General features: G+C 43.8%; 1 protein-coding gene across 1 annotated transcript in view; it reads left to right on the top strand.

Annotated features, from left to right (window-relative positions):
- The first annotated feature begins 11,158 nt into the window (after window positions 1-11,158).
- The window catches only part of cyfip1 (cytoplasmic FMR1 interacting protein 1), a 146,284-nt gene continuing 142,118 nt past the window's right edge, over window positions 11,159-15,324 (top strand). Inside the window, exon 1 of the mRNA XM_069891924.1 lies at window positions 11,159-11,357. The gene's annotated coding sequence lies outside the window, so the exon portion shown is untranslated. The remainder of the gene's footprint in view (window positions 11,358-15,324) is intronic.

The following is a 15,324-nucleotide window of genomic DNA, read 5'->3' as shown; positions in this document are numbered from 1 at the left end:
CACCTCTGTCACGGTGGCCAGTGGAGAGCTCGCCATATAACACGATCTTGGGAAGGCGATGGTCCTCCATTCTGGAGACGTGACCCATCCAGCGCAGCTGGATCTTCAGCAGCGTGGACTCGATGCTGTCGACCTCTGCCATCTCGAGTACTTCGACGTTAGGGATGTAAGCGCTCCAATGGATGTTGAGGATGGAGCGGAGACAACGCTGGTGGAAGCGTTCTAGGAGCCGTAGGTGATGCCGGTAGAGGACCCATGATTCGGAGCCGAACAGGAGTGTGGGTATGACAACGGCTCTGTATACGCTTATCTTTGTGAGGTTTTTCAGTTGGTTGTTTTTCCAGACTCTTTTGTGTAGTCTTCCAAAGGCGCTATTTGCCTTGGCGAGTCTGTTGTCTATCTCATTGTCGATCCTTGCATCTGATGAAATGGTGCAGCCGAGATAGGTAAACTGGTTGACCGTTTTGAGTTTTGTGTGCCCGATGGAGATGTGGGGGTGCTGGTAGTCATGGTGGGGAGCTGGCTGATGGAGGACCTCAGTTTTCTTCAGGCTGACTTCCAGGCCAAACATTTTGGCAGTTTCCGCAAAGCAGGACGTCAAGCGCTGAAGAGCTGGCTCTGAATGGGCAACTAAAGCGGCATCGTCTGCAAAGAGTAGTTCACGGACAAGTTTCTCTTGTGTCTTGGTGTGAGCTTGCAGGCGCCTCAGATTGAAGAGACTGCCATCCGTGCGGTACCGGATGTAAACAGCGTCTTCATTGTTGGGGTCTTTCATGGCTTGGTTCAGCATCATGCTGAAGAAGATTAAAAAGAGGGTTGGTGCGAGAACACAGCCTTGCTTCACGCCATTGTTAATGGAGAAGGGCTCAGAGAGCTCATTGCTGTATCTGACCCGACCTTGTTGGTTTTCGTGCAGTTGGATAATCATGTTGAGGAACTTTGGGGGACATCCGATGCGCTCTAGTATTTGCCAAAGCCCTTTCCTGCTCACGGTGTCGAAGGCTTTGGTGAGGTCAACAAAGGTGATGTAGAGTCCTTTGTTTTGTTCTCTGCACTTTTCTTGGAGCTGTCTGAGGGCAAAGACCATGTCAGTGGTTCCTCTGTTTGCGCGAAAGCCGCACTGTGATTCTGGGAGAATATTCTCGGCGACACTAGGTATTATTCTATTTAGTAGAATCCTAGCGAAGATTTTGCCTGCAATGGCGTACTATTTTGCATACTATTAATCTCTTAAATCTCCCTCTCTCACCAGATTAAAAACATTTAAAATGATACATTGACATTTGATAGATTATGAAAGAATTTTTATTGGAGGAGGAGGAGTTATTTATTTTATGGATTCAAATTAGTATTTCAATTTGCTGTTGCTCTCAGTGACCAATTTTGTTTTTGTTTGATAAGTCAGTTGGAAAGGAACAATGATGCAAAATAAATGCTGGACATCATCACTCCAAACAAAAGATTATTGATGTGAAATGTTATTTGTTTTTCTCTCTTTGTGTGCACGCCCAGTATTTTGTTTGAAGTTTTGATTCCTGGAAGAGAAATGATCTAAATTTACATCTTTGTGGATTTTGAAATGGAACAGTTTTAATTGTAGGTCAAAGCAGTATGTTGATTAACCAATGGTGGTAATTATACTAACATGCAAAGTTTAATCATTGTATGTGTGTGTGTCTATATACTATATATCAAAGCTGCATTCACCAGTTCAGCTGTCAGCTCGTGCCACACTCTGCATGAGGTGGTTTCCCCTCGTGTTCCTTTTAAACAATGTACTTTTAATGAATGTGTGTGTGTCAAGAACATTTTGAAGAAGTATACAGTTGTCTAAGAGTTTCATTTAAGGTAGGTTTGCAAGGTTAATACCTTAAATCCATTTTCTTAATTTGCGCTTTGGCTTGAAAGGCTTCGGCAAGTAGAAGCTTCGGAGGCAGTGCTGGTTGTGACAGCGACCCAGTAGAAAAACGGTTTTCATAAGAAGGCACAAGTAAAAACAGATGAGGTAATTGAAGGCCATTTGGAAGAGTAAGGACTGACGAGTTGGAATAGCATCCAGGATGTGGGTAATCAGGAAAGCCACTAGTCTCCTTGATGAAATGCATCCATCTGCAACGTGTGAGTGAGACTATGAAGAAAGATAGGGATTGGGCGGAACATAAATAGATGGATGGGTTTAATGTAAGTATAAGAAATCCTCTAAGAATGAGGACGAGAGTAGAGAAAGGGGAAGAAGTACAGGCTAACAGGTAAAAGGTAATAGGAGTACCACAGAGCTGTGTTCTTAGCCCCCTGCTCTATACACTTATGACTGTGTGGCTCGGAAAGACAATAACACCATCTACAACTTTGCCGACAATACCATGGTAGTGGGTTGTATAAAGGAAGGGGATGAGTCAGCGTACAGGATGGAGATTGAATACTTGGCTGAATGGTGTATCAACAACAACCTTGCACTCAAAAATGTCACCAAAACTAAGGAGCTGATTGTAAACTTCAGGAAAGAAAAGCCAGAGGTATATAATCCAGTGATCCTTGGGGGATCAGAGGTGGAAGGGGTGAGCACAGTTAGGTTCACTGTCTTGGAGGATCTTTCCTGGACCCAACACACCAATGGCACCATGAAGAAACCACATCAGCATCTCTACTTCCTCAGGAGTTTGCAGAGGTTTGGTATGACGTCAGAAACCCAGGCAAATTTCTACAGATGTGTGGTGGAAAATGTGCTGACCGGCTGCATCACAGTCTGGTATTGGAACACCGATACCCCGAAGCGTAAAGCCCTCCATAACGTAGTGGTCACAGTCCAGGACATCACAGGCAAAACCCTCCCCCACTATGAATTACATCTACAGAGGTAACATGTTGGAGAGCAGCAGCAATCATCAAGGATCCACACCACCCAGCACATGCTCTGTTCTTGCTGCTGCCATCAGGAAAGAGGTCTCGGTGCCACAAGACTCACGCCACCAGGTTCAGGAACAGCTGCTTCCCCTCCACCATCAGACTCCTCAACAACAAACTCAATCAGGGACTCATTTAAGAACTTACTTGTGCACTTCATTGATTTTCTTTGCTCTCCCTGTATTGCACAGTTTGTTTACATTAGCTATTTGTTCACAGTTCTTTTGATTGTTTACATGTTCGCTCTGTGTGGTTTATTTTTTGCAGTTCCAATTAGTGGTAATTCTGCCACACTCACAGGAAAAAGGAATCTGAGTTCTATATGATGTTATGTATGTGCTCTGACAATAAATCTGAAAAGATAACAGATGGATACTGGTAGGAGGGTAGAAAAAAAGAAGCGGAGAAGTGACAGGGTAGAGAGCAGAGGGTAATGAAGGGTAGCTCTCTGTGAGAAGAAGGGGTGAGGAACTTGAAGAAAGGAGATAGAGGGGTTGGAAAAGAGACCAGGAAGAGGGGGTTAATGGAAATTGAATGTCAATATTGATGCCCTTTGGTTGGAGACTGCTGAGACAAAATGAAAGGTGTTGTTTCTCCAATTTCAGGTGGCCTCTTTGTCTTACAGTGGGATAGCACAGAGGTGCTCAATGAAATGACATGTCAATCTTTGTCCAGTCTCCCTGATGTAGAGGAGGGCCTCGTTGAGAGCACTGGATGCAGTAAATTATCCCCTACAGGTTAGTGCCACTTCACTCTGAAGGAGCCATTTGGGGCCCTTAAATAGTGGTGAGGGAGGTTTAAATGCAATTGCACTTCCTAAGGACATGGGGGTATCTACCATGGGGTAATGAGTGTAATTGTGGAGAGAGTGGATCCCTACATAAGGCAGAGAGATGAGGGGAGGGAGGGGTGGATGTTTCTGGTGGTGTCACTCCCATTGTATATGGTGGAAATTATGGAGAATGTTTGATGGGGAGGAAAGCCCTGTCCTTGTGTCTAGTGGGGGAAGTGTGTCAGGGTAGATGTGCAGGATATTGAGGGCCAAATGAATGCCAGTAGAGGAGAAGCCACATTCTCTGAAGGAGGAGGAGGACATCTCAGATGTCCTTGAATGAAAAGCCTCATCTTTGGAGAAGATGTGGTACAGATGGAGGATTTTTTAGTTTTTTTAAAATGATTTTTTTAATTTAATACTTCACCATGAACCATGTCAATAACAATATATACAAACATTCATCATTAAAATATAGTGACATTTTCATTTTTCCCCCTTCCTCTCACCCTCCATACCCCCATAACGTAAAGCAAGAATAAAAGAAAGAAGAAAAATAAATAAATAATAAAATGGCACAAACGAAAAAGAAATCGTGTCGTCCAAAATTCCATAGTTAAGTATTTTTGTACTTGTAACTTATCACGTTAAGAGATAGAGGTCTGAAATTGGTGGTTTCTAATATGCTCTATGTATGGTTCCCAAATTTGTTCCAAATGCTACCAATTCCCTTGACGGGAATTTTTTATGAAATTGAATAGATTAATAAGAAAGTTTTTTATGGAAGGGTAAAAAAATTAAGAGTGGCTTTGGAAAAATTAATATGGATGTATAAACAAGGAGGATTACCAAATTGCAGTTACCAAATTTCAAAAACTATTATAGGGCAACACAGTTAAAATATCTATCAGAATTTTATCAGATGAGAGAAAAACCGGACTGGATCAAGATGGAATTCTACAAAGTAGGAGAAAAAGTCCAGGAACATTTACTTTATAAATGGGATGAGAAACTGGTGCAACACAACAATTTACCAATACTACATCATATATTAAAAACATGGAAAAGAAGGATAATAAATTAGCGAATACCAAAAATGCTACTAATGTAAAACCCATTAATCACTTTTACAATAGACAATTTAATTTTTAAGGAATGGGCAAGAAAAGGACTTAGAAGAATAAAAGATTGCATTTTTGAGAAATAATTTATTAACATTTGAACAGTGAAAAGATAAATAAGGAATATCACATCGTACAATATTTTCATACTATCAGTTGAAAACATATTTAAGAGAAAAATTGGGAACTAGCTTAAGATTAACTGAGAGTAGCTGTTTTGAATACTTAATTACAGATACTGCGATAATATAAAAAAATTATTACAAATATGTACAGCAAATTGCAATACAAGGAAATTGATGAAGCAATGTACAAATCTAAACAGAATTGGGAAAAAGATTTAAAAATGCGAATAAAGAACGAAACATTGGAGGAACTATGCACAGGAACCATGAGTAATACAATTAATACTTGGTTTCGTATGATACAATACAATTGGCTACATAGATTATACGTGACACCACAAAAGTTAAAAGAATGGAATCCAACAATATCAGATCAATGTTTCTGTTGTAAACAAGAATTTGGAACAACAAACATGCAATTTGGTCATGTACAAAAGTGAGGATTTAAACTTAATATTAAATAGAATTACAAAAAATTAGATACCAAAAGATCCAGAAATCTTCCTGTTAAACAACATAAAAGACAAAGAATTAGGCCTAAAATTAGATAGGGCTCAAAAAAGATTATCTATGATTACGCTTGTAGCAGCAAAAAAATGCATAACTTGGAAAATGGAGGCAACCTTAAAAATACAACAATGGTAATGTTACGGAGTCCAGAAGACCCCAAAAACCAGCTGCAATAGATATGCACCACAACACAGAGTTAGCATCACCTACGGCTCCTAGAACGCTTCCACCAGTGTTGTCTCCGCTCCATCCACAGCATTCATTGGAGCGACTTCATCCCTAACATCGAAGTACTCAAGATGGCAGAGGCCGACAGCATCGAATCCACGCTGCCGAAGATCCAACTGCGCTGGGTAGGTCATGTCTCCAGAATGGAGGACCATCGCCTTCCCAAGATTGTGTTATATGGCGAGCTCTCCACTGTCCACCATGACAGAGGTGCACGAAAGAAGAGGTACAAGGACTGCCTAAAGAAATCTCTTGGTGCCTGCCACATTGACCACCGCCAGTGGGCTGATATCGCCTCAAACCGTGTATCTTGGCGCCTCACAGTTCGGCGGGCAGCAACCTCCTTTGAAGAAGACCGCAGAGCCCACCTCACTGACAAAAGGCAAAGGAGGAAAAACCCAACACCCAACCCACCAATTTTCCGCTGCAACCGTGTCTTCCTGTCCCGCATCGGACTTGTCAGCCACAAACGAGCCTGCAGCTGATGTGGACATTACCCCTCCATAAATCTTCGTCTGCAAAGCCAAGCCAAAGAAAAGAAAGTTTTTAATTATATTTGAACAAGAAAACATAATTAAATTTTAACTTGTTACTTAACCTACCTAATCCACTTAATCCCCCCTCTAATACTAAGAGCAGATGTGTGCAATGTATATTTAAGATTTGAAAAGTTCTTTGGATCACAGTCCAATCTCACTGGTTGCAAACAATTCTTGTACTGTGCACAAAAGTTAGCATGAACAAAGTTCACCAGTTTTTGGTGCTTAACAGGCAAATGGTTACCACTCAGGAGGGTTCTTGCTGGTTTTCAGAGAGAGATTCCTTTTCTAGGACATCCACAACTGATTCCTTCTCAATCAATCTTGCTGACAAAACTTGCCCCTTTCAGGGTTATCCAGATAATCCTCTTTCTTTCAGGTCACCTTTCAGACCGTCAGTCTTCTCCTTTGACAAAGTTTGCCAGCTTGTCCCTCTGGAACTGATTTCGGTGTCTCCTTCTCTCTCCCTCTCTGAGACCAAAGCTGTTCTGTCTCTGCCTGCAAATATCACATGTTCTCCCAGGCAACCTGTTAGTTGCTACTCTGCAAAAGTCCTGCAAATATTCTGTGTTTTAAACTATGTGTGTGCAAGCTGCTCTAAGAATTCCTCCCAAACCACCTCTAAATACTCTGTCACATAATAACCAATTAACTGGCTTCCATGGTCCTGTCACAGCAGAAAAATTCCTTTGTTGTTTCAAACATTATCATGGAATTTTTACCAATCATCTGAGTAAGTAGAAAGATAAGAACATGCACTGTATTTCCCAATCGCACAGTGCATCAAAGTGTTTTTGAGCAGATGAAATAAAATATGAACATTAAGTGAGTAGGAAAATAAGTTTCAGCTTTTATGTTAAGAATTCATTTGTTTGCTTTTAAAATCAAGAAAAAATGTTAAAATTCGAGAGGTTTGGGTGGTATAAGAAAAGCTGGTTAATTGGCTCAATTTATACTGTTGTGGATTTTTAAAACTGGAAAATAATTAACAAATATATGTGAAATGGTTACTTGGGCAGGTTAAATCTGATCAGGACAGTGTTTACAAATGTTGAATGTGCTTGCAGGTTCATTGGATGGGTTAAATTTGTGGAAAAATCTTTGAAAGTGAATGAGTAGTGTGGAAATTTGAGCATTGACTTTTTGAAATCGATTCAAATTGCCCCCATTACTGCTCTTACCAATACATTTTAAACTCAGTATTGGATAAGTAAATGTGTTTTACTCGTTTAGCTTGTCATTCATCTGTCAATCACCATTCTCTATATTTAGACACATGATGACTTTAAATTTCTCCACCAGACCAACCCTTTGTTCCAAGTCGATGCAGCCTTGTCCAATCCATGTAACACTGGAAAATGAATAATTTTTTTTTCTTCCTGAACAATTTTAGGTGTTTTATGATTTTGGGATGTGGACCACGAAAATCACTTCAAAGTGTTCCTATCATGTACTTTTTTTTTAAGATATAACCTATTTTGTGATTACCCGTATAATTGGAAGTCTTGCCACGGGCTCACTTTGATAAGCTCCTGTACCTCTTGCAACTACATAGAACAATACAGCAGAGGAACAGGTCCTCACACCCTCTAAACTAATCCCATCTGCCTGTTTTCATACATTTGTTCCATAAAATTTGTCACAATCCAATGAAGAGTCTTGCATTCGTGGTGGAATCAGTTTTGTGTGGATGTTTCTTGATGATGCTCCTGCTCTTGCTTTTTTTGTATGATGTATCAGTCGGGTATGACATCAGAAACCCTGGCAAATTTCTACAGATGTGTGGTGGAAAATGTGCTGACTGGCTGCATCACCATCTGGTATGAGGATATCTATAACCCCAAGCAAAAAGCCCTGCCAAAGGTAGTGGACGCAGCCCAGGACAACACAGGCCAAACCACCATTGAGAATATCTATGGGGGACGCTGGCGTCGGAGAGCAGAAGCGATCATCAAGGACCCACACCACCCAGCATACGCCTCTGTTCTCGTTGCTGCCATCAGGAAAGAGGTCTGGGTGCCACAAGACTCGCACCACCAGGTTCAGGAAACAGCCGCTACCCCTTGTAAGGGATACTGGATAAGGGATACTGGAATGTGAGGAGTCAAGCAAGTGCTAATTAAGGATGAAGTATTATGGGTTAACTTAAGGTGAAGGGATACTGGAATGTGAGGAGTCAAGCAAGTGCTCATTAGAAATGAAGTATTATGGGTTAAATCAGGGTGAAGGGATGCTGGAATGGGAGGAAGGGTTATAAAAGTATAATAAAATAAGGATCTTCAAAACAGGATAGCAAGTAAATAGCTTTACCAAGTCTTGGGGATTGATTAATGAGTAAAGAACTCATTAATGAGTAAAGAATGAGTAAAGAAAAGTGCAGAGAACAAAACAAAGGACTCTACATCACCTTTGTTGACCTCACCAAAGCCTTCGATACCGTGAGCAGGAAAGGGCTTTGGCAAATACTAGAGCGCATCGGATGTCCCCCAAAGTTCCTCAACATGATTATCCAACTGCACGAAAACCAACAAGGTCGGGTCAGATACAGCAATGAGCTCTCTGAACCCTTCTCCATTAACAATGGCGTGAAGCAAGGCTGTGTTCTCGCACCAACCCTCTTTTCAATCTTCTTCAGCATGATGCTGAACCAAGCCATGAAAGACCCCAACAATGAAGACGCTGTTTACATCCGGTACCGCACGGATGGCAGTCTCTTCAATCTGAGGCGCAACAATGAAGACGCTGTTTACATCCGGTACCGCACGGATGGCAGTCTCTTCAATCTGAGGCGCCTGCAAGCTCACACCAAGACACAAGAGAAACTTGTCCGTGAACTACTCTTTGCAGACGATGCCGCTTTAGTTGCCCATTCAGAGCCAGCTCTTCAGCACTTGACGTCCTGCTTTGCGGAAACTGCCAAAATGTTTGGCCTGGAAGTCAGCCTGAAGAAAACTGAGGTCCTCCATCAGCCAGCTCCCCACCATGACTACCAGCCCCCCCACATCTCCATCGGGCACACAAAACTCAAAACGGTCAACCAGTTTACCTATCTCGGCTGCACCATTTCATCAGATGCAAGGATCGACAATGAGATAGACAACAGACTCGTTAAGGCAAATAGCGCCTTTGGAAGACTACACAAAAGAGTCTGGAAAAAACAACCAACTGAAAAACCTCACAAAGATAAGCGTATACAGAGCCGTTGTCATACCCACACTCCTGTTCGGCTCCGAATCATGGGTCCTCTACCGGCACCACCTACGGCTCCTAGAACGCTTCCACCAGCGTTGTCTCCGCTCCATCCTCAACATCCATTGGAGCGCTTACACCCCTAACGTCGAAGTACTCGAGATGGCAGAGGTCGACAGCATCGAGTCCACGCTGCTGAAGATCCAGCTGCGCTGGATGGGTCACGTCTCCAGAATGGAGGACCATCGCCTTCCCAAGATCGTGTTATATGGCGAGCTCTCCACTGGCCACCGTGACAGAGGTGCACCAAAGAAAAGGTACAAGGACTGCCTAAAGAAATCTCTTGGTGCCTGCCACATTGACCACCGCCAGTGGGCTGATAACGCCTCAAACCGTGCATCTTGGCGCCTCACAGTTTGGCGGGCTGCAACCTCCTTTGAAGAAGACCGCAGAGCCCACCTCACTGACAAAAGGCAAAGGAGGAAAAACCCAACACCCAACCCCAACCAACCAATTTTCCCTTGCAACCGCTGCAATCGTGTCTGCCTGTCCCGCATCGGACTTGTCAGCCACAAACGAGCCTGCAGCTGACGTGGACTTTTTACCCCCTCCATAAATCTTCGTCCGCGAAGCCAAGCCAAAAAAGAAAGAAAGAACAAAGACATGATATTTCTTGGCTAACAAGTTTGCAGAAAGGCACATAAACTGATAAGAAGTTAGAATCCACGTGGGCGGAATTACCTAATGCTAAACCAATCCAGGAGGCAGAAGAATGTTAGGGGGAAGGTATCTCTGTACTGAAATGAAATGTATAAAAGTTGGGTCAGCCTCAGTATCTGTGTGTATTCCCAGGGTAAGGGGAAGCACCCAACTGTGCATTGTTGTAATAGTAGAATAAAAGTTCTTTGTTCTCAGTTTTTGTCTCGAGCAAATTCTGTGAGGGTACTTCTGTTTCTCACACCGTCCACCATCGGACTCAACAATGAGAATTACCACTAATTGGTCGTGCAAAAAAAAAACGGTTCACTGTTAACAAAAAAAAACCCAAATGAGGGAAGAGTGAACCGCCAACGAATGCAAACTGCGCGAACCAAGAAAGCCGACGAAGTGCACGAGGAAGCGTGGCCCTGAGGTTTGAGTTCGCCGTCGAGGAACGTGATGGTGGCGGGGTGGAACCCAGTGCGTCGGCTCTTGCGCCCGCCCTGATGGGCAGCAGCGGGGACAGAGCCCGTACGGTGGTGGGTGGCGGGTGGCGAGGGGACCTTGGCGATGCCAGGGCGGCATCCCCCGGAGACGTTCTCAGCGGCGGGGAGGGTTTTTGCCCGTGATGTCCTGGGCTGTGCCCACCGGCCTCTTGGAGGGCTTCAAGCTCAGTCGTTTGTTACTGATTTTCTTGTGGCACTTCCAAGAAGGGGCCATTCAGGAGAAAGAATCTCAGGGTTGTATGTGATGCCCATGTGGAGACTCTGACCCTCCATCTGAAACCCCTCGAGTCCCGTGATTTTTTTTTAAAAACGACTTTCTCAACCTGCTCCGATGACCATTTCGCCGGGGGAGGGGAGGGGGGGGGTTAAACGCGCCGTGGTGCCGCCCCGCTCGCCCGTCCCTTCTTCGCCGCCACTGGGCGCCATTTTCAATCAGCGCCTCGCGCCGAGTGAACGGCTCTGACTGGGGCGGCCCCCCTCGCCCTTCCCACTGCGCATGCGCCGCCGGCCCATCCCGCTTCGCCTCGTCGGTGTCCTGAGGGAGGCGGTTGGGGGTGGCGGTGAAAGGAGAGGGGGGGGGAGAGAGAGGGGGAAGAAAAAAAACCCCACCCCCGGTCGAAGGGCGTTGGCCGGGGGAAGCTCGAAGACCCCGCACCCCATATCCCACCCGGAGAGAAGAAGCCATGGAGGGCTGAGGGCGCCGGGAGCAGGGAAGAAGGGAGCGGGACTCGTCCTCCCGTGGAAAACAGGCCCGGAACTCGCAGGTGATCCCATGGGGGGGGGGATTGAGGGGGATTGAGGGGGGGTGAGGGGGATTGAGGGGGGGGAGGGGGATTGAGGGGGGGAGGGGGGTAAAATCCCCGTCAGCTCGTCTTGCTGAGATTTCTCCCTCTTCCCCGGGCTGCTCGGTGCCGGGACCCGAGGCTTCACCCCCTCCCTCCCTCCTGCACAAGTCGGTCCGGATTGGAGTCCGGGTTTGTCGCTCCCCTTCACTCGACTTTCTTCCCCGATCCGGTTCAGCGTCCCTATGTTTGTCGTGGGGTGGGGCGGCGAGTCTTTCGGTCGGTACGGGGGGGGGAGAGGAGGGCGGAGGGGGAGGGGGAGAGGAGAGGAGAGGGAGGGGAGGGGACGGGGAGAGGGGAGGAGGGAGAGGGGAGGAGGGAGAGGGGAGGAGGGAGGGGGGAGGGGGGAGGAGGGAGAGGGGAGGGGAGAGGGAGAGGGGAGGAGGAGGGTGGGGAGGGGAGGAGGGGGGGGAGGGGAGGGGGGGGGAGGGGGGGGGAGGGGGGGGGGAGGGGAGGGGGGGGGAGGGGGGGGAGGGGGGGGGAGGGGGAGGGGAGGGGGGGGGGGAGGGGAGAGGAGAGGAGAGGGGGAGGGGGGGGGTCGCTGCCCCTCTCCTCTCTCCTTCCAAACCCCAGCCAGTTTCCAGAATAAAGACGGGCAGCACCCAGCTCGCTCTTGTGGCTGCGAATGCTTGGACCCCCCCCCCCCCCCCCCCCCCCAATCGTTTTGTCCTTTATTATTCTTTATTCTTCAGGTTCTGCTCAGTTTTATTTCCATATGGTAATGGATTGACAGGTATGATGTACTTGTGGCCCCACAGGTTTTACTTGCTGGAGCTGAACCGGTCCTTTTTTTAAAAAAAAAATGACAGAAATTGTATTTAACAATTGACAATGAATGCATGCAAAAGTTGAGATAAATTTCCCTAGTGCAAAAAAAAATGGAATATTGCAGACGGGCTCAAAAGCCTGATTGCGCTGGGGGGGGGGGGAATTCTGCTATTGGAACCAGCGGTTCAGGTGCTTTTGTACCTTTTGCCCAAACGCAATGCCGAGAATGGGTGTTGGGATCCCTTTGTAGCATGGGCTGCCTTTTTGAGGCAGCGCCTCACACAGATGCCTTGAAGGGATGGGAGTCGGAGCCTTTGATGGACCTGGCTGTATTTGTTACCACCTTTTGCAGTCCCGGGTCGGTGAATTTCCAAACCAGACTGATGTCTACTTTCCACAGTGCACCCTGTTGGAAAGTTTGAGAGAGTATTTGACATGTCAGATCTGTTAAGACTCCTTAGAAAGTAAGGAGTGCCTTCTCCATGAGCTCCAGGATCAGTCTTCTGGAAATATAGATTCCCAGGAACTCGGGGTCCTAACTCCCTCACCGCCAATCATTCAATGTGGACAAATGCATGGACTGTCAACCTCTTCCTAAAATCGACAATAAACTCTTTTTGGTCTTGGTGACTTTGAGAACAAGATCGTTGTTCTGACACAACCCAACCTGTTTCTCTATTCTATGTTCTTACTCATCTTTTTTTCGTGTACTTTGGCCATAAATGGCAGAGTCATCAGCAAATTTGTAGATCGAGTTGGAGCTGAAGTTTGCGATGCAGCCAAGAGCGTGCAGGAATAGAGTAGGCAACAAATCAAGGAGCCTAGGTGCCCCTGTGTTGATAATCAACGAGGGGAGGTGACGTGCTGATTCGCACGATTGGAAATTCCAATGAGGAAATTGATGATTAGTTAGTTGCTCAATAATTTTCCTGTTTTGAATTGAATCATTTTCAAAATAGTTCAACCCTGCTTTGTATTCATTTTCTTTGAAAGACCTGACATTTTCTAAACTCATTTGCAGTGGAAAATCTTTGCATCTAGCACATGAAAAGTTTTTGTTTAGTTAATATTCTCTGGACACCCACCCAATGGAATGACTGTGTTTATAGAAAGTTCCTCAAACAAGTCATTTGAGGCTTGCAGCTTAAATGACCATCTTATTGTATTTTAAATAATCTTTGTGTGTCTTTGGCATTGTATTAAATAACAAATTTATTTTTATTTTAGAAAGTTATTCCTTTGGTGTAATTTTCTATTTTCTAAAACGGGTGCAAAAGATGATCCACACTAAACTTCATTTTTATGATCAAAAAATGTAACATGGTTGAATTTATAAGCTCAAAAACTCTTAGGGAAAGACATTTAACAGATTTGTTTTGCATCATGTTTTATTCGAAGCATGGATTACCAGTAATTAAATATTGGAGTCCTTTTGGGATATAATCACCTTTCTTAATATCCGGAAAATAGTTCCTTTCCATTTTAGGTTTCTTTATAGAATGTGCTCTTTTTAAGTGGTCAAAAGTTCTGGGTGTATGATCATTTAATATATTTAAAAAATGGATAATTTCTTGGAAAAACATTGGGGTAAAGGTAAGTTGCACATCACAAATTGTACCCCATGAGAGACTTTAATTTTAAATGGTAGTCAAGCAAATTAGTGGTCTAGTAAATGATGCAAGTTTGTGTGTAAATATTGCAAATTGATTTTTTCCAAACATGTAATTACAGAAAGTCTAATGTAGTGTGAAGCTGAAGAAATCGTTGACAGTCATTTATTCATACAGAAACTTAATGATTGACTGCTTGTGGTAATTGAGAGGAACCACAGATGTTTGTTAAACAGATGAAGAACAACTGATTTTGTCAGTATAGGTTATAACTTGCGTGAGTTGAACTAGTCATGTATGAGGTTTGTTTTGCAAGTAGTGAAACTAGTTGACCCAAAAGTCATACAGCAATTAAAAGGAGTGCAGTTACAGAGAGAGATCAGTTAGAATAAGAGAGAGATCAGTTAGAATAGAGCAAAGGCATCATGTTATTTTACTAGCATGAAGTTTGTTCAGGATTCTGATAACAGCTGGGGGAAAAACTGCTAGAATCGTACAAAATCATCAGATTATAAAAGTCTAAATATAAGTTGGTAATGTTAGGATAAACTGTTATAAAGTATGCTTGTAAAATAAGTTATTGAATGCTCTGCTCATTTAGCTGTCATCAGAATTATTAGATTTAAAGTACTGTATTCATTCCTGAACCATTAAATGTTTACTCAAGTATTTCAGGAGTTATTAAAAGCGAAATGCTTAGGAGGCTGGAAATCTGAAGTCGAAGCAAGTTGCTGCTTCATTTGCTGCAGCAACCAACTTCCTTCCACTACACAGACCAAGTGAATCTTGTTCTCCAACAAACTTAAACTTCTTAATTTCCCCCTCCTCCCTAAGTATTCACTCTCAGTCCATCATTGGTTGATAATGAAATGTATTGACTCTTGCCTCCCTCCTTCCACAATGGATAATGAACTCTGCTATCTGTAAATGAATCAGCGTGGAACACTTTTGAGAACCCTTGTTCTCTTTCTGATCACCACTTTGTTGTTCACCATTCACCATGCTCAGTACTTCATAAAAACTGTTTCCCTTTTTATTGTCTAATTTGATGAAAAAGTAATTGGCCTTTTCTTTTTCTCTCAGTGGTTCCTCATGATTTCTGGAATATTCACAGCATGCATGGCTTCTATATTTTTGTGTTTGTTTTCCACGTTTGGAGTAAATCTGCAATGTTTCTGCTTTTGAATTGGCACAGTTAATTTCCTATTTCCATGATCAAGCTATATGAATATTTAGTTGTAAAGTAGCCTTAAAAATGCATTAGATCTTGCCTAATTATACAAGAACATTAGTTATTTCAATCCTTCTAAATTTAGATTTTAATTATTGGAAAAATGTCAATAAATAGTGCTTGATTGTTGGAAAAAGCACAAAGTAAATGACCTTATATTTAATCACATGTTCACTCAGAATTCGTAAAGGAGAAAATTGGGCTCATTCTCCAGAATGTGGATGGGCTGCTGGATTGTTGAAGATGCATGTGTTCAGATCAAATGTTAAGCAACTATTTT

Source organism: Narcine bancroftii, chromosome 7, assembly GCF_036971445.1.
Source record: "Narcine bancroftii isolate sNarBan1 chromosome 7, sNarBan1.hap1, whole genome shotgun sequence".
Classification (NCBI taxonomy): Eukaryota; Metazoa; Chordata; class Chondrichthyes; order Torpediniformes; family Narcinidae; genus Narcine; species Narcine bancroftii.
Note: the sequence above shows the minus strand (reverse complement) of the source record. Positions and strands in the feature narration are given on the sequence as shown.